The sequence below is a fragment of the Erinaceus europaeus genome, chromosome 16 (genome assembly GCF_950295315.1).
Source record: "Erinaceus europaeus chromosome 16, mEriEur2.1, whole genome shotgun sequence".
Lineage (NCBI taxonomy): Eukaryota > Metazoa > Chordata > Mammalia > Eulipotyphla > Erinaceidae > Erinaceus > Erinaceus europaeus.
Window position 1 is genome coordinate 12,781,903 of NC_080177.1, and position 20,161 is coordinate 12,802,063.

Here is a 20,161-nt window from a genome sequence, read left to right on the forward strand (position 1 = left end):
ACACACACTCCCACACACACATGCATGTTTATTTTCTTCACATATCAACAGATGGAAATGTAGGTTGTTTTCATATGTTGATTATTATAAATAATGCTACGATGACCAGAGGGTACATATATCTTTGGAAATTAACGTTTTCATTTTCTTCAGAAATAGAACCACTGGTTAATACTGCAGTTCCTTTTAACTGAGGAACTTGTATAGTGTTTCTCATGATGGCAATACTGATTTCCATTCCCATCGTCAGTGAAAAGGGGTTCCAGTTATTCCACATTCTCATAACACATTATATCTTTTTGATAATAGCAATTCTAGTGGGTGTGAAGTGATACTATTGTAATTTAGATTTACATTTCTCTGATGATTAGCAATGCTGACCACTTTTGCAGGTATCTGTTGGTCATAATTGTTTTTAATGTCTACTCAGATTTTTGCCTGTTGTTTTAGTCTAGTTACTTCCTTGCTACTGACCAACAGAAGTTCTTTATATATTGATAGGTCTTTGTGTACAGATTCCTCTCCTATACATAAGCTTTTAAGTTTGATGTGGTCCCCATTGTTATACTTTTGTTTTTAATATCAGGTTCTTAAAATTAGCCCAAAATCTTTGGTAAGGAATTTAAGACTTAAATTATCTTCTCGAAATTTTTTAATTGCCACCAGGGTTATCACTAGGGCTCAGCTCTGGGATGATGATTTCACTGCTCCCAGCAGCCATTTTTCCTCTTTTTTAAGTTTATTTTTCAAGACAGAGAAATTGGAAGGAGAGGGAAAATAGGGAGAGACAAATAGAGACATCTGCAGACCTGCTTCACCACTTGTGAAGTACCCATCTTGCAAGTAGGGAGCAGGATTCCCCAGAACCCCTCTTCTCAGAATTTCATGATCTCAAGTCTTTAATCAAATGTCTACCAAATTCTAAATTAACTTCTATGTATAGTCTAAGAGAGTGGTCCAGTTTTAATCTTTCTGGTATTTTATGTCTGCCATTTTGAGTGTGTCATATTTTCCATCTCTTTGTTGAAACTATTTTACAAATGCATATCGCCATTTTCCATTATAGCTTCTCGCATACGAACCATACTTACTTTAAATTCTGATTTGCTGACATTTGGTTCATTTTTGAGTCTGTGACTTTGTCTCTTGACAGGGCTTTCTTCTCGTTCTGTGCATGTGTATCCCAAAATACTTTTATTGAATCTACCATTTTATTGAATCTATCCTAATCTGTACCCTGATAGCTCCTCCTCCTCCCCCCAGTGAGTAGAGGGTATCTGACTTCTTATCTTCCCTGCTATAATGAGTTTCCACCTCTAGTCTGGGATACAATAGACAGGATTTGCTGTTTTTCTCTTAATGAATACAGTTTATTTCTTAGAAGGGTACAGGTAAAGCTGTGTACTTTTCCCACGCCAGAAATTGATGTTCTCCTCTTCAGCCCTGTAGTACTAAGGGAGGCTTTACCTCAATTGTCTCCCATCCATTGACCAACTTTTCCTAAGAATACCCAACAGAAGACCCTGGATACAAAACTCTAAGTATTGTACAAATAGCCTTTGCTTCAATGGGTGTTGGATATTCTATACTGTCATTCTAGCCGAAACTAGGCATTTAATGATGTGTTAGAAGTTACAGGTGAATTATTTTTTATTAGTAATGTAATAATGATGAACAAGATTATAATAAAACGGGGACAATCCCATACAGTTCCCACCACCAGAGTTCCATGTGCCATCCTCTCCATTGGAAACTTCCTATTCTTTACCCCTCTAAGAGTACAGACCAAAAATTTTTATGGGGTGTAGAAGGTGGAAGGTCTGATAAGGAGTTTAAGACCTATATTATCTTCTTAATTGCTTCTCCACTGGACAGGAATGTTGGCGGATTGATCCATATCCCCAGACTGTTTCTATCTTTCCCTAGTGGGGCAGGGCTTTGGAGAGGTTAAGACTTCAGGACACTTGTTGAGGTCATCTGCCCAAGGAAGTCACGATGGAATCATAGTAGCATCTGCAACTTGGTGACTGAAAGACTACAGAGTAAGATATAAAGCAGGACACTTTAATAAACACAAAGAAGCTGGGTGGTGGTGCATCTGGTTGAGTACACATTACAATGCTCAAGGACCCAGGTTCAAGTCCACCGGCCCCCACCTGCAGGGGGAAAGCTTCACAAGTGGTGAAGCAGTGCGGCAGGTGTCTTTGTCTCTCTCCCACTCTATCTCCTCCCTTCCTCTCTATTTCTGGCTGGCTCTATCAAATAAAGATTAAAAAAATAAAATAAAATAGAAATAAACATAGTAACTTTTCCTGAGCCTGATAGCTAATATGCAAGTGGATTAAAAATATTGTCTAGGAAGATGGTGCCAGAGTTGAGAAGAGGGCTAGAAAGCTAGAGGAAAGTACATAAATACATTAACTGTTTACCCCATCGATCTAACCTAGGGCCCATATACATTCATATTTAGCACAGGAGCCTGTGCTAAATATGACATCTGAGTCCCTGTCAGTCTGAGCTTGCAGTCCATGGTCACAGCTGGGGACCTGCTAGGCTGCACCCACTTCAGGACCAGCTCTTACAGGTGAGCTTTTATTTACTTGTACTATTGTTCCAGCTTCCCCCTGTGCGCTGCTACAAGTAGGGCGCTCACATTCTGTCTCTCCCTGGAGGTGCCTGTCTACCTCCAGATTTCATGTTGGTTGACTTTTAACTTCAGCTCTCTGGTAAGCTGAAGAAAAATTACAGTTCGATATATTAAATGACTTTCTTGCTCATGGAGAACAACATTCTTTCCAGATTTGGGCTGGTGAAATAGTTCACTTGGATAGTGTGCTGCTTTGCCATGTGCGCGACTCAGTTTTAAGCCCAGGCTCCCCATCGAAGGGAGCTTTGGTGCTGTGGTCTTGATGTCTGGTGTCTCCCTGTCTTCCTCTCCCCGTTTCCCCCTCCCTATTTCCTGTTTCTATCTAAAAATAAAAAGTAAAATGAAATAAAGGAAAACATTCTTTCCAGATTTCTAGATACTAGATGTAAGTCCTATCCTGAATGTTCTTGAATTGCTCTTACGTATTTCATAATGTCCTTTTCTCTTCAAATTCATTTTACAAGTACCATGCCCATGCCGCCATGCACCAAGAACAAATCTGTAGCACAGCCTACACAGCCTATTGCAATAGGCAGTATTCATCTGCTATGATGACCCAAGTTATGTTCAAGGTGCTGCCATGGTTACCTTCTTTATATATATATATATATTTTTTTTTCCTTTTTTGTTGCCCTTGTTGTTTTTCATTGTTGTTGTAGTTATTATTGTTGTTGTTGATGTCGTTGTTGTTAGATAGGACAGAGAGAAATGGAGAGAGGAGGAGAAGACGGGGGGGAGAGAAAGATAGACACCTGCAGACCTGCTTCACCACCTGTGAAGGGACTCCCCTACAGGTGGGGAGCCAGGGGCTTGAACCGGGATCCTTATGTGGGTCCTTGCGCTTTGTGCCATGTGCGTTTAACCCGCTGCACTACTGCCCGACTCCCTATTGTTACCTTCTTTTTTTTATTTTATTTATTTTATTTTTTCCCTCCAGGGTTATTGCTGGGCTCAGTGCCTGCACCATGAATCTACCGCTCCTGGAGGCCATTTTTCCCTTTTTGTTGTTGTAGCCTTGTTGTGGTTATTATCATTGCCATTGTTGATGTTGTTCGTTGTTGGATAGGACAGAGAGAAATGGAGAGAGGAGGGGAAAACAGAGAGGGGGAGAGAAAGAGGGGGAGAGAAAGACACCTGCAGACCTGCTTCACCACCTGTGAAGCGACTCCCCTGCAGGTGGGGAGCCGGGGGGCTCGAACCGGGATCCTTATGCCGGTCCTTGCGCTTTGCGCCACATGCGCTTAACCCACTGCGCCACCGCCTGACCCCCTATTGTTACCTTAAGGCAAATTCTTTAAGCATCACCTACCTTTTGCAGGAGTTCATTTCTTTTACAATTGCAATAGAGTCCTCAGTTACTGTGATTCACCAAAGTGAAACACTCATACATTCTGTCAACTGTATTCCATTACTGTTTTTAGCACAGTGAAAGCAGAAAACACCTCTTCTTCATTCTAAGTCATCTCTCGTCTCAATATTTGTTATTGTTCCTCATGTTTAGCCTGAAACTCTCAAGGGATCAACATGCTCAACCCCTTTAATGATCTCATACTCTAGCACTTCAAAACACTATTATGTCCTCAGCTTGGTGAACCTCTCTCAACTGCAGTTTCTTTCTTTGCAAAATAAAGGTAATGCTGTGCTAAATTAAATATGGAAATATATTATCTTCATGAACAATGTGTCTCCAACATATTACTTTTCTACCACTAACAGCTGATTAAACATTAGATTTGATATCAACTGTATAGTAGAAATTCAGGTTTTTTTCTCCTAATCAAGTATATAATTCCCATGATGGTGGTTGTAGTGTGGAACTAGACACTGTAGTCTTATAATCTTGTAACCTATTATTAATCAAAAGTAAAAAATGGGGGGAGAGGATATTGCAACCTTTGGGACAAAATGAATGGAACTGAGGTGGTTATGCTTAGTAAGATAAGTAGAGAGGTGAAATACAGCTATCAGATGGTTTTACTCATGTGTAATCTAGAGAACTGAAATATACGAACTTGAAAAAAAAAACAATGGAAGAAGTTAACTGTTTCTAAAGCTTTGTGAGAACTGTGGTTGCTGTTATTGGGAGTTTGGGTGCAGAGAACTTTGGTGATGGGTCCAGCGTGAACTATGTATGCCCTGGAATCTTGTAAATCACAATGAAATCAGTAGTAAATTTATTTTTTTTAGTATCTTATTTATTGGACAGAGGCAGAAATTAAGAGGGAAGGGGAAGATAAAGAGGGAAAGAGAGACCTGTAACCCTGCTTCACTGATCATGATGCTTCCCAGCTGTAGAGAGAGAGCAAGAGCTTGAACCAGAATCCTTGTGCATCATAACATATGCTCTTGACCAGGCATGCGACTGCTGGGACCCTCTAGTAATCTTTGTATTAAATTAAATTTATAAACCAATGCCACTAAATGCCTTTTCCAGGAATTCAACATGCTGCAAACATGATGCCTGTCTATATACTATAAAACCTTTTCTTATTTTAACTCTCATGCATACTTGTGTATACTAAGACAGCCCCTTTTCACCTAGTCTTCCATCTCCAACAGGGACAGTGCTGGATACAGTAGATACAGTATGTAACTCATGTTTTCTTTAAACAAACTCTATTATCCATTCATATATTTCACTGACTCTAGAAGAACCAAGCAAATGATCTGGTCCTGCTGGCATAAATTTTCAGCAATAGCCAAGGGTGTTGTAGAGTGATAAATTATTCCTATGAAAATTTGATCATTGATATATTACACTAAGGTAAAAGACTCTGCGGTGGGGGCGGGGGCTCAGGTCCTGGAACATGATGGCAGAGAAGGACCTAGTGGGAGTTGTATTGTTATGAGGAAATGTTATGCATGTACAAACTATTGTAATTTTCTGTCAACTATAAACCATTACTCCCCCAATAAATAAAAAGTTTAATCAATCTATTTCTCAAGATTTTCAGATGCCATACTATCTATAAGCAATGTCCCTAAGAATATTCTGGTACTAGCAGTATCCTTAAAATGCTGAGCATTCATTCCATCATGAAAGCAATTGGAAAACTAAAAAAAAATAAAAATTAAAAACTCATAGAAAGATTCCTAGATCTAAAAACAAATAGCCTTTAATGTCCAGGGGACATGTCTTAAATATCTGAAAGCACATCTAAGAGCATTTGCAAAGCTTGTAGAAGTTTTCCTCCTTAGAAAACAATTTGAATGTAGGAGAGTTCTAAAGATTAGAAGACAGTCACATTTCATTTACTGAAAACAATGAACTACAGGGTATCAGCACTAGCTAAAACATAGACATGTCTAGTAATCATTTCAGCCTTCATGGAAAATAACTTTCCACCTCTACGTAAGTTTCAACCACCAGGATTAGAATGTGATTTTTCCACCACAGAGATTAGTGGAACTCTATTATTTCTATATTCTCTTTAATCAAACAACTAAACTGAATAAAATGTACCAGTACATTGGATAGATTTCAAACACATATCATTTAATAAAAGTAGAGAAGGGGCTGGAGAGCTTTCAAGGCAGCAGAGCACAGGACTTGCATGCATGAGGTCCCAGGTTCAATCTCCAGCACCAATTAAGCCAGACTTGGTCTCTCCCTCACTCCATCTCTGTTTCTCCCATGTAAACAAATAGAGGAAGAGAGATAGCATCATGGTTATGCAAAAAGACTGATGCCTAAGACTCGAAGATCTCAGGTTCAATCCTCTGCAACTCCGTAAGCCAGAGCTGAGCCATGTTCTGGTAAAAAAAAAAAAAAAAAAAAAGTAAATAAATAAAAATAAAATACAGAAGCATTTAGTGTTTCATTTGCAGCAAGATGGACAGACCTAGAGGGTATTGTATGAGGAGAAACAAGCCAGGTGGAGAAAGGCAAACACATTGGTTCTACTCATATGTGGTAGATGGTCAAAACAAACAGATGAATCAAATAAAGCAATTACAAACTTTTGGGCTTTCAAAAACAGTTAGTGGTTACCTGAAGGGGAGGAGGAAGGAGAGCAGACTTAGAACAAAGGGAATACAAGTGCTAATTTTGGATGGTGCACACCTGAAGTCTATGTTAATCACACGATGCTTCCAGGCCCAGGAGGGCAGGGCGTGCAATAGCTAGGGTTTTGGACTTGCAAGCATGGGTAAAACATGGTAGTCTTTTTTTTTTAATTTATTTATTTTCCCTTTTGTTGCCCTTGTTGCTTTTCATTGTTGTTGTTATTATTATTATTGTTGTTGTTGCTGATATCATCATTGTTAGATAGGACGGAGAGAAATGGAGAGAGGAGGGGAAGACAGAGAGGGGGAGAGAAAGATAGACACATGCAGACCTGCTTCACCGCCTGTGAAGTGACTCCCTTGCAGGTAGGGAGCTGGGGGCTCGAACCGGGATCCTTACGCGGGTCCTTGGACTTTGCACCATGTGCGCTTAACCCATGGTAGTCTTTATAGCCATTATTTTAAATTACTATGACATATCTGTAAAGTAGGAGAACTGTGATAATCAGGTTACTTTCTTTTGTTAAAGTGTGTAGAGCTCTGATTTTCAACTTTGTAAACGCATTTTCACCTTGGCATGATAGCCTAGAAGTAGAAATAAAAGGCCAGAAAAATAGTTGTATCACTTTTGCTAAACATGCAAACAAAGTACCTTCTCAGTAAATGAGTAATGATGAAGTTAGAAAAATAAGCCAAATAAAAGAAGAAAGATTGGCTTCCCATTCACAAGATCTTACAGTTTCCTTATAGGGCTCATATCAGCTTAGGTCTGGTTTTTATAGCTTAGGTCTGGTTTTTTTATACAACCCAGTTAGTATCAAATGATGAACTGGTGAATAACTAGAATGAAGAAAACCAAGCAGTTTTGAAAGGAGATAAATTAAATGAAGACTGACACATTAAGCTTGCTGTATAATATAAACATCTGTCTCTCAGTCATAAGTCAGCATCCATTTCCCATGTTGACTGATGTGTAAATATTGCCAAATTCTTTGTTGCAATAACCCCCATCCCCAACCACTTTTTTAAAAAAAATTGTTCTATTATCTTTATTTATTATATAGAGATGACCAGAAATTGAGAGGGAGAAGGAAAGGGAGAGGGAAAGAGAGGGAGAGAGAGACAGAGAGACAGAGACAGAGAGAGACTCCTACAGCATTGCTTAGCCACTTGTGAAGCAGTCCCCCTGCAAGGGGGGACCAGGGGCTCTAACCTGGGTCCTTGCACACTGTAACATGTGTGCTCAACCAGGTGTGCCACCAACCAACCCCCAAACATTTTGTTTAAATCCACATATACTAGCATCCTTTAACATATGTATCATACAAATTTCAGTGACACTAGGCAGCAAATTTATTTCAAATAAATCTTTCTTGCTGAAATACCTAAACCTTATTGGGAGAAGAATCCAAATGGCCTTTTTCTGATGGATGACTTTTCAGGTAACTGATGTCAGACAGTTTATGTTTATCCTTTCTAGATTCACACTGTTTTTTTTAGATTGTATTTATTTTATAAATGAGAAAAAATAGAAGAGAAATAACCAGACATCATTCTGGTACATGTGCTGCTGAAGACTGAACTCGGGACCTCATGTTTGAGAATCCAATGTTTCATTCACTGCACCACCTCCCAGACCACTCTAAGTACTGCATAATGTGGTATTTGCTCACCATAAATTGCAAATAAAGATTGCAAATATTATTAGTTTGTATTGCAAGTCTCTATGTCATTTCTCTGAAAGAGGATTTTGATTCCCATTTTGAAAAAGGAAAAAGTTGATGATCATAGCATGTAAATGACTTATTTAAAGTCAAGCAGCTTATAATGTGTTTGGAAATTAAACCAAGATTTTCTAATTTCAGAGTTCTATTTCCAAAATAAACAGTTAATATGGAGGGAGCTGGATGGTAGCACAGCAGGTTAAGCACACATGGTGAGAAGTGCAAGGACTAGCATAAGGACCCCAGGTCGAGTACCCACCTGCAGGGGAGTCACTTCAGAGGCGGAGAAGCAGGTCTGCAGGTATCTATCTTTCTCTCCCCCTCTCTGTCTTCCCTTCCTCTCTCCATTTCTCTCTGTCCTATCTAACAATGATGACATCAACAATGACAACAATAACTACAACAATAAAAAACAAGGGCAACAAAAGGGAAAATAAATATTTAAAAAAAAAAAAAAGAAAAGAAAAACAGTTAATATGGAGTCCCAGGAGATCAAGGAAATCCAGTGGCCTCAATGATCAGAAACTAAGAAGATGATGCCAAGGTAGACTGTTGCTTCTTTTGAAGGCCTTTTATGCTCCTGCGGTGACAGGAAGGTCATACAAGTAAGTATAAGTGGTGCAGCTCTGTCAGGAGGGTCTCACAGATGTCGATGCAGCTTGTTTGTGAGTCTTCTGATCTTGTCTGGCACAAGAAAGGCAAAAGTTCAAAAGAATTTCATCTAGAAGCACCATTCCTGTAAAACATTCTTCTCTGCCATTCAGACACAAAGATGTTCTCGAGTGAAGTTTAACTTGTCCCTGAAGCATTTTTCAGTTAGTAAAGGCCTCATAAGGAGAGATCTGACAGCTGGGAAAGTCTGTGAGTGCGGGTGCTAGACAGAGGAATCCCTCATAAAATATTTTCACAGTATTTTTTAAAAATATTTATTTATGGGAATCGGGCTGTAGCACAGCGGGTTAAGCGCAGGTGGCGCAAAGCACAAGGACCGGCATAAGGATCCCGGTTCGAACCCCGGCTCCCCACCTGCAGGGGAGTCGTTTCACAAGCGGTGAAGCAGGTCTGCAGGTGGGGAGCCGGGGGCTCGAACCGGGATCCTTTTGCCGGTCCTTGCACTTTGCGCCACATGCACTTAACCCGCTGAGCTACCTACCGCCTAACTCCCTTCACAGTATTTTTTTACGTTAGAAAATATTAAGACTTTAATGAGCAAATATTTAAGGATTCCTATCATTTTCAGGCTTTTATTCTCTTAAAATGACTTTTAAAGTCATTTTAGGAAGATTTTAAAAATTTTTATCATTTTATGTATATTTAAGCCCAACTCTGAAATGCAAAAATAAGATAGATTTCTACCTTCAAGGACCTTTGCCATTTTTATATTAAAAGGGAGGCATACTTAACATTGTTTATGGCATGTGGATTTCCTCACGCTGACTTTTGAAATAATCATATTTCCTAGGTCTGGTTTTGTCTTCTCACCACAATGACTGAAAAGAGCACTCAAGTAGCAACCATTTCTATGTTAGAGATTAGGAACAAGATGCCTATTGTGGGCCAGTGAAATACTTCCTTGAATAGTGGATTGCTTTGCCATGCTGTGACCCAGGTGTAGGCCTGGCCCCCACCACACTGAAGGAAAGCTTTGGTGCTATAATCTTTTTCATTCTTTCTACCTCTGCTTCTCTGCTTTTTCTGGGGGGGGGGGGAACTAAAGGGAACAAAAATAAGCACACTGCATGTTACAGTGCACAAGGACTTGGGTTCAAGCCTCCGGTCTCCACCTGCAGGAGGAAAGTTTCACAAGTGGTGAAGTAGAGCTGCAGGTGTCTCTCTGTCTCTCTCCCTCTCTACATCTGCTCCCCTCCCTTCCTTTCAATTTCTGGCTGTCTTTATCAAATAAAAATAAAGATAATTTAAAAAATTTAAAACAATAGGCACATTGACCAGTGGAATAGGATTGACAACCCAGATATAAGCCCCCACACCTGTGGACATCTAATTTTTGAGGAAGGGGCCTAAAATATTAAGTGGAGAAAGGTAAGTCTCTTCAAAAAATGGTGCTTGGAAAATTGGGTTGAAAAATGCAGAAGAATTAAGTTGAACTGGGGAGTTGGGTGGTAGCACAGTGGGTTAAGCAAATGTGGCGCAAAGCACAAGGACCAACATAAGGATCCCAGTTTGAGCCCCTGGCTCCCCACCTGCAGGGGGGTCGCTTCACAGGCGGTAAAGCAGGTCTGCAGGTGTCTATCTTTCTCTCCCCCTACCTTCCCCTCCTCTCTCCATTTCTCTCTGTCCTATCTAACAACGACGGCATCAATAACAACAATTAACTACAACAACAATAAAAAAGCAAGGGCAACAAAAGGAAACAAATATTAAAAAAAAAAAAAAAAGAATTAAGTTGAACCACTACATTTCACCACACACAAAAGTAAACAAATAAATCAAGGACTTGAATGTTAGACTAGAACCTATCAAAAACTTAGAGGAAAATATTGGCAGAAATATTTTCCCTCTAAGTTTTATGGGCAACTTCAATGACTCCAGTCTAATTGCAAGGAGGACAAAAACAAAATTAAACCAATGGGACTACAACAGATTGAAAAGCTTTTGTACAGCACACAGAAGAGACCTCCACCCAAACAAAGAGACTTCTTACAGAATGGGAGAAGATCTTTTTACATGTCATACATCAGCAAAATGCTAACAATCACAATATATAACAATATACAACAATATATATAAAGAGTTCACCAAACTCTGGGCCACAAATTCAAATGCCCATGGAATCAGAAAAGAGAGGATCCAGGAAGTGGCACACCCAGTTGAGCACACACAATACCATGTGGAAGGACCTGGGTTTGAGCCCCGGCTCCCCACCTTCAGGTGGGACACTTCACAGACTGTGAAGCAGGACTGAAGGTGTCTTTCTCTCTCCCTCTCTATTCCCTCCACCCCCTTTAATTTCTGTCCTATCAAATAAAGTGTTGGGGGGGGGGAATCAGTAAAGAAACAATACAGTAAAGACAACAGGGAAAGAATCAGTCTGATGAGTCAGACACCAGTTAACAAGGGCAATCACTACTCAGCTCCAGTCATTCACTGTCACAGAGGACAGAGTCTGCAAAATCTTTTGTCTTTTCAAAAGAATCTAGAAGTCAAGACCTCTTTGTAAGATGTCCTATCACACACGAACAATTAATTCAATCTAAAAAACAATAGCAGCATTTACTAAGCTAAGGTTATTCAAACAAAACAGGTGAATAAGCTGGATTTGACATGGAACCTACCAGTTTGAATTCTGCTCTGCAACTAAGAAAAATGCCTACCAAACCCCTCCTATCCTATAGTCTTGTCAATATTTCCATTTTATAAATTAAAAAAGCACAAAATATAGGAATATAAGTCAAATTATACAAATGCAATGTACTTCCCATAATATAAGCCAATAATAAGGCTTTAACAATTTTTATTGTCATGAAAATCAGCAGTTTCTGTATAATTCAAATATTTATGTCACACTGCATCTTATTATTTCAAATCTGGGATTGGCTCACAAAGTCAACTGAATGTATACTATACTTTTTAATATCTAAGCTAGAAATGTCTTTTCCTGACAAAATTATAAAGAATTTTAGATCTTTAAAATGTGTTGTACCAATCACACACAAGAACACTGACAGTAAGGGAAGGCCCAACGGCCCTGTGGAAAGCTGACAGAAAATAAAACTATAGCTGTCCATACATTATATCAAATATGAAGAGTGAAATAAGACTTTGCCTATTCCTAAACCCCTTCCACCATCCAATGAAATTAAAGAAAATTCTTTTAAAAGAATTCAAAATTACAGTGAAAGAAAGTGATCAACAGATCACAAATTCTCCAATATTACAAAACAGAATCAAATCAGAGGAAAGCTGAATTCTAAATACCTATAGGAAAAATGTTACTATAATGGTAGACACAGTTGCAAAGCTTCAAACTTAAGAGTTAACTGAATAAGGAGCAGATAGAGACTGAGACAAGCATCAGGATAAAAAGGTACCAGGAACAACAAGACAGATTCTTCCTTTTTCTGTATTATGCTAATAAGAAGCTCACTGAACTCCGGCATCGGGAGTTCAAGTGAGTATTACTTGTTGATAATTCAGGTCCTCTCCTGTCACCCCTATCTGAATGCTAGCCTTCTGCAGTGCAACAGAAAACTTGGGTGTTAACCAAGTGAAGTGCTGGGGAGAAGGAAAAGGAGAAAAGATTATTAGGGGATATGAAAGAATATTTTAGGATATATGTCTTTGACAATTGACAGAATCTGCATCTTGATTATAAGGCTATTATAATCAGAGGAAGGAACCCATTTTGAAATTTTTTACAAAGACATTTGAAATATGCTGGTTAAATGTGGTGCTGACAGCATAATAGACGTCCAATAACTGGGTAAGGGGTTAGAGAAGGAACCAACTGATTGCAAATAATTAGGATTGAGAGAAAAGCAGAACAGGTTGTATCACCTCCTGCTTTAGACTTACCTCGCCCCTATTGCTGGTTAATACTCTCCTATGTCTGCATCTTTCCTCCCTTGAACCCCAACAAATAGAAATCTTGGTTCCTTAAAGCCACCTTATATAACCATGACAAAACTTAAGAAAGTGTGAATGTGCCCATCGTCAGAGAAGGAAAAGATAAATCAAATTTGTTTTGTCTTCACCCACTCACTGACCCCCAACCCTTCATGGTCCTGTAAGGGAAGTTCTCTTTTGAATTATTCGTTTTTCCCAGGACTTATGTAATAACTCAAAGTGAAGAGAATGATTAGGAAAAAAGCCGAACTCAAAAGCTGAGAAGAAAGAATACTTGTTTGCTCCGTCAGTTTTGGGATTCAATTTTGTTACACAGAATCTAAGTAACGGGCAAGGAATAGAGAAAAATATTAAGCCAGAAATATTATGTCCATTGTATAAAGGATTGGGGAGAATAGATATGAACAACCCCCACCCCCCAAAAAAAATTATTAGCCTGGTCTTTTAGTGAGGGAGAGATTTCTAGGCAAACCTATTTTCAAAGAAATATGAAAAAAGATTGCAAGAGCTTTACTGTAAGGTATAACTTGGCTTTTATTTAATGTTCTTTGAGAGAAGTCTATCAGGTCTGAGATTTCTTTTAAATTCTTCCTGAAATTAGGACTATGCTTCTTTGTGTTCAATTCAAGAGATGGTCCACTTAGGGACTTAGGATAGACAGGAGCGGAAAAGGGAAGATAATATAGGTACAACAGGAGTGCCAATAGGTATGTGCACTTCATCCTTGTCCTAAACACTTATGATCGAAATGTTAAAACAGGAGTTTTGAAATATAGTTTTAAACACTGGAAATCACCTCTTTCAAATACACATACTTTTTAAATTCACTTCACTGAGGAAAGGCAAATTGCACGGTTGTCACAGGGGGACGATTCCACAACACCCCAAAGTAGATGTTACCACACACCTCACTGTCCATCCAACTGTCATCCTCCAAATAGAGCACTAGATCCCCAGCCCCTCCTTGACCACCCACCATCCCATCTGCACCCCCACCCTCAGTCTAGTAGTCTCTGGATATGCAGTGAAACACCACAGTCCATTAAGATCTCATTCCTCATTACCGTTTGCTTTGTTTCTGAAGTCCCTCCTCTGAGTGCAATTACCTAGTATACATCTTTGTCCTGCTGACTTACTTCACTTGACACAAGTTTCCTCAGTTCTATTCATTTTGTAGCAATGGAGAAGATTTCATCACGTCTTACAGCTGAGCACTAGTTGTGTGTATATACCATAACCTCCTTACCATTCATCTGTACTTGGGAGATTGGGTGCTATCCAATTTTTGCCTATTACAGATATCACTGTCATGATTTTAGGCTTCACATAATCCCATTTGCTTATTTTTGCTTTTGTCTCACTTGCTGCTGAACTCAAGTCTCTAAAGACATTTCTGAAACAGACATTATATAATGTTCTATCAGTTTTCTTCTCTTTATTTTATGGTTTCCAGACTAACATCTAAGTACTTGATATACTTTGAATATAGCTTTGTGCATGGTGATATGTGGCAGTCCTGTTTCATTATCCTGTATGTAGATACCCAGTTTTCCTAATAGCATTTATTAAAAAGGCTCTCTTTACTTCATTTAATGTTCTGAACCCCTCTGTTATAACTTAGATATCCATATGTGCTAAAGATTCTTTCACAGCTCTTAATTTATTTTATCGATCTATATACATAGTTGTTCCAATATCTGTGATTAATAGTGGTTTACAAGACTATAAGATATAGTTCCACACTACACCCAAAACCAGAATTCTGGGCCCCACTCTCCCCATGATAATCACCATAATTATCACAAAGTCTTTGAGATAGTTTACTTCTGTTTCTTTTTTTTTTCTTTTTGAGGGAGGAGTCTTGTGTTTCAGTTCTCTAGATTCCACATATGATTGAAATCATCAGTTATTTTTCATCTTATTTTGCTAAGCATAATCACCTCCAGATCTGTTCATTTTGCCCTAAAGGAAAAAAATCATCTTTTTAGATTGCAGAGTATATCACTCTCTAACTACTTTAATCTGTGGGCACATAAGCTGCTTCCTGTCTTTAGCTATTGTAATAAGTGAAGTGGAGCATTTCTTCATATGTCTGTAAACCATATGTGTCTCTTTTTTACAAAACTGTATTTAGTTACTTTGCCTACTTTTGTATTTGTATTGGGTAATTTTTTTTTTTGCTGAACCATATTATTTCCTACAGATTTTTTTATATCAACCACTTGTCAGCTGTGTGATGTGCAAATATCTTTTCCAAATTACTGGGTTACCTAGTTTTCCTTGTGTAGCTTGCTTTAGCTGTGTAGAAGTTTACTAATAGTTTGATGTAATCCCATTTATTTAATCTTGTTTTTATTTCCCATGCCCATGGGGTTAAGTCTCCAAATACATCTTTGATGTGAAGATCTTGCAAGGTTTCACTGATGCTTTCCTTTACCTATTTTATAGTTCCAGGTCTAATATTCACATTTTTGGTCCATTTTATCTCATTTTTTGGTGAGAGTGGCATTAAATAGTGGTCTAATTTCATTTTTCTACATGTGGCTGTCAGGTTTTCTCCTTGAAGCAACTTTTCCCCACTGAATGATTTTGATACCAGTCTTAACTATAGTTCATAATATAATTGGAGGTGAGCAAATATGATGTCTCTATTCTTTATCATGTTTGCTTTGGCCATTCTGGGATTTTATGGTTCCATACATATATAACTTCATAATTCTGAGCCAATAATCTAGCTGGCAAATATAAGGAATGCAGAGAAATATTCGTGTTTTACAAAGGAAAGAAGAAAAGGGGAAGAAAGGAGGCAATTCAGCTGTAAAGTACCCACATCCCCATGAGTGAGGTCTTAGGTTCAATCCCAGTAGCTCAAGGGAGCACCAGGTGAACACCAAAGAATCTCTCTAGATGGAGCTTGGTGTGCTTTGATATTACTCCTACTCCCTCCCTTTTACTCTTTAAAAAAAAAAAAAGCATAAAAATTGGGCCAGGGGTGCCTTCTGGTACAGTGCACATGTTACCATGCATAAGGACCTCGGTTCAAGTCCTGGAACACCTGCGAGGGTGGTGGACTTGACAAACGTGGAATAGTGCTTCAGTGTCTCTTCTGTCTCTGTCTAAAAGAAATAAAAATGACAGCCGGGAGTGGTGGAGTGATTCAGACACAGAAGCCCAGTGATAGCCCTGGTAGAAAAAAATTTAAAAATTGGGCCATGTGGGTACTTCAGTGGGATCAGGCATGTGTGGTACTCTGGATTCATCCCCCAGCACCACATTTAAATGCAATATGCGTATCTGTTGACAGAATAATTAATTGGGGAAAATATAAATAAAAGTTTGTTTTATTACAGATATTTTCTATGAAAGTTTCATATTTATGCACATGAGGCTTTTTTTTTTCAGTTTGCCAGTGAGAATACCACGTAAGTCAGAATAGAAAATTCCACTAAAATTCAGGAAGATAACTTACTATTTTATCCTTGCCTGTGTTTCTTTCATTCTACCAGAGAACAGGAAATAGATCTGACCTGACCGATTTTTACAGAGGCATTCTGACTACTGCCCTAGTCCCTTGTGATATGAAGATAGATGGTTTGCTGCAGTTTCTTTGTAAGCACTCGAGTTCATCTGATTTTGAAATTCCTTTACCTGGTAAGAGACAGGGGTGGGGGTGCTTCAGAATTGAGAATAAAGTATCTACTATAACTTCTGAGAACTTGAAATTTCTAGATAGTAGAGGGGGGAATGGTGGTCTGATGAATAATACTTTCAATATGACATTCAGGTGGAATATAAGCTCTTCCAAAGGAAAAAAAAAAAAAAAAAGGAGGCAGATAATATGAAGATGCTAAGAATCTCATTTTCTCATTAATCTTCAGAATTTCACCATGATTTTAATGGCCTCTTGTGGGGCATTGTGTGTGTGTGTGTGTGTGTGTGTGTGTGTGTGTGTGTGTGTGTGTGTATGTATGATCACTGACTAAAGTACCTGGCACCAATCTCACCATAGTAATCCCCTTTTCATTGTCATTTAGAACTGACTACTCATTGCCACCAGTGACTTCAAGCATACTCTACAATGAAGGTGACACAGCCGAGCTTTCCCAAGGATATCTAAAAGTAGTAGAAAGCTTCTGAAAATGTAAGTGATCTTATCAGTAAGCTCCATAAATTGCCTTTCACTTGAAGAAATTCCCACAGTTGCAATCAGATGGTATTAAAAAAAAAAAACCCAATATAAATCAAATCAGCTACTTCAATCGTTTTGCCGGACAAATGTGTCATAAGTACAAGTCTCATTAAAAGTTCACCACTCTGAACCTTCTCCCAAGAGGTCATCAGAGGTCCTCAGTATACCAGGAACATTCTCTAGTATGTATGTTATCACATCAAAATGTCACAATTCAGCTGGTGAGTCAGAAATGAAAATTCAAGAGCTATGGCTCCAACTGACAGTTTAGAAATCCAGGCTTTGAGATAATCCCATTTTCTTTGACCAGTGCTGCTTTCCCTAAATCTTTATTTAGCCATCATCTTTGCAACATTGTTTTATTTAACTAATTACTTTACTTGGACACCAGGGTTACCACAGGGTTCAGTCAGTGCCTGCATAACTGCACAGCTCCCAGTAACGTTTTCTTTCTCTTTTCTTTCTTCCTTTCCTTCTCCCTTTTTCAAGTGGGTGAGATAGGAAGAAGATAACAAAGGAGAGACACTGCAATATCACCCCACTTTCCCCACTACAGATGTTCCTATGAGGTGGCCAGTACTTCAAACCTGGGTCCCTCACACATGGGCATGTGTACACTATCAAGTAAGCTATCTCCTGGGCCCTCACATTAATTACTTTAGATCAAACTTCATGATAAACCTAAAATGTATTATCTATATACAATAAACTTTTAAAGATTCATCTGTTTTATCAGAAGAAAAAGAGACCATAGCACCATTCAACTCTGTACGATCAGTGCTAGGGGGTCAAGCCTGGGACTCCATGCATGAAAGGTATGTGCTCTATTTGCTGAGTCACCACCTTGGTCACATCAGAATAAAAATTTAAAATAAAGTTTGCTTGGATCTATATTAGAGCATGCTATCCTAGACTAAATGTTCTAGAGACTATGGTATGTTCAAATGAGTATCACATAGATCCTAATAAGATGAGAGTCCACAAAACCAGATAGGTTCGTTGTTCTTTCATAAACTTTTTACAAGAGTATCACATAATCCTATTGATCAGAAACCAACTTCTTAATTTCACATTCTTGGCACAGTATTTAAGGGCCCTCCCTTCTTTCTATACCACTATAGGCTCTCCCTCTCTTCATCTGTTATGTCTCATCTCTAACATTTATACCAATCCATTATTCTTTGGCTCTTTCATATACTACTGCATGTCCCTTCTACTCTTAGCTGAACCGTCCTTCAATCTGGCATTACTCAAATCACTTTGGCAATCAGTCTTTTTCACAGATATTTTCTCCAGGAACTGGAATGGAGAACTCCAACCACTAGATCATTAAATTAATAAATTTCTCCTGGACCAATCACTGAGTAGTACTGATCATGCACTAGAAACCCTTATTAAAGAAGTGATTTGGTATTTAATCCTAAAAAAAAAAAAAAAAAAAAAAAGCATCCATTTGGTGACTGTTCACTTTAAACCACAAACACAATGAGAAGAGCAACTGCTATACATAGTACCACAACAGAACATATTTCACTTTGAGTCATTTAATAAATGCATTTTCATTATGATAGTTGTAAGGCATATATTCCAAAATCTCAATCTGGAGTCTTGAGTGTTCATTTCAGAAACAGAAAAGTACTAACAACCACCACACATCTCCCTTCCATGACTAATGAACAATTTCAGTTTCATTATTGGTGACTCTGTTCCCCTTAACAATCCCCACTAATAAAAGTAACTCACCGTTGTAATCTTTAATCTTTAAAAGTTTGATGGAAGTAGATGAGCCAATCCGGCTTTTCTACTCTGAATCCCCATCCACTTAGACTTTAATTTTTAATATTTAATCTTTAAGCAGCTTCACCAGTATAGAGGAGTTAAAATTTCACTCCTACTGAAAACATGAAGTCATGTTTTAATGATTATTTTAAATCAAAAAGGTAAATCATCAAAAAACATGCCCCAAACAGGCAACTAGTTTTCTGTCCATATTATTTGGCACTGAAGATTTCAGAAATTAAATTGTGCAAAGAAGTATTAGTGAAAAGAGTAGATGGTGAAGTTTATTGAGATAGGCATAAATCACTAGGGTTTCAACACTAGATCTATCATTGAGCAGGTTAAGGGATTCCTAGGTATGGCTTTTTTTTGAGCACTACTCAGCTCTGGCTTATGGCGGTGTGGGGGATTGAACCCAGGACTTGAGAGCCTCAGGCATGAAAGTCTCTTTGCATAACCATTATGTTATACCCCCACCCGGTATGGCTTATTAATTAAGAAAACTGATTTCAGAGTCGGGCGGTAGCTCAGTGGGTTAAGCGCACATGGCGCAAAGCACAAGGACCTGCGAAAGGATCCCAGTTCAAGCCCCTGGCTCCCACCTGCAGGGGAGTCACTTCACAGGTGGTGAAGCAGGTCTGCAGGTGTCTTTCTCCCCCCTTCTGTCTTCCCCTCTTCTCTCCATTTCTCTCTGTCCTATCCAACAACATCGACAACAATAACAACTACAACAACGAAAAACAAGGGCAACAAAAAGGGAAAATAAATTAAAAAAAAGAAGAAAACTGATTTCATTATTCAACAAGAATATAACAGAAAATAGTTTTTAAACCCCCCTCCAAAAAAAAAAAAAAAAAACCTGTATATACTATCAGGACCTCTTCTAAAACCTCCAACATTCTTCTTTTTTTCACTGAGAATAACAGGAATCAAATGGAATTATTTTAGGATTGACTTTTTTTTTTTTGCCTCCAGGGTTATTGCTGGGGCTCACTCAGTGCCTGCACCATGAATCCACTGCTCCTGAAGGCCATTTTTTCCCCTTTTTGTTGCCCTTGTTGTTGTGGCCTCATTGTGGTTATTATTATTATTGTTATTGTTGATGCCATTCGTTGTTGGATAGGACAGAGAGAAATGGAGAGAGGAGGGGGAGAGAAAGACAGACACCTGCAGACCTGCTTCACTGCCTGTGAAGCGCCTCCCCTACAGGTGGGGAGCCGGGGGCTTGAACTG

The 20,161-nt window shown here is 38.7% G+C and overlaps 1 protein-coding gene across 7 annotated transcripts in view; it reads right to left on the reverse strand.

The window, feature by feature from the left end:
• The window catches only part of FRMD5 (FERM domain containing 5), a 353,107-nt gene that overhangs the window by 259,479 nt on the left and 73,467 nt on the right, over positions 1-20,161 (reverse strand). The gene's annotated exons all lie outside the window — the stretch shown is intronic.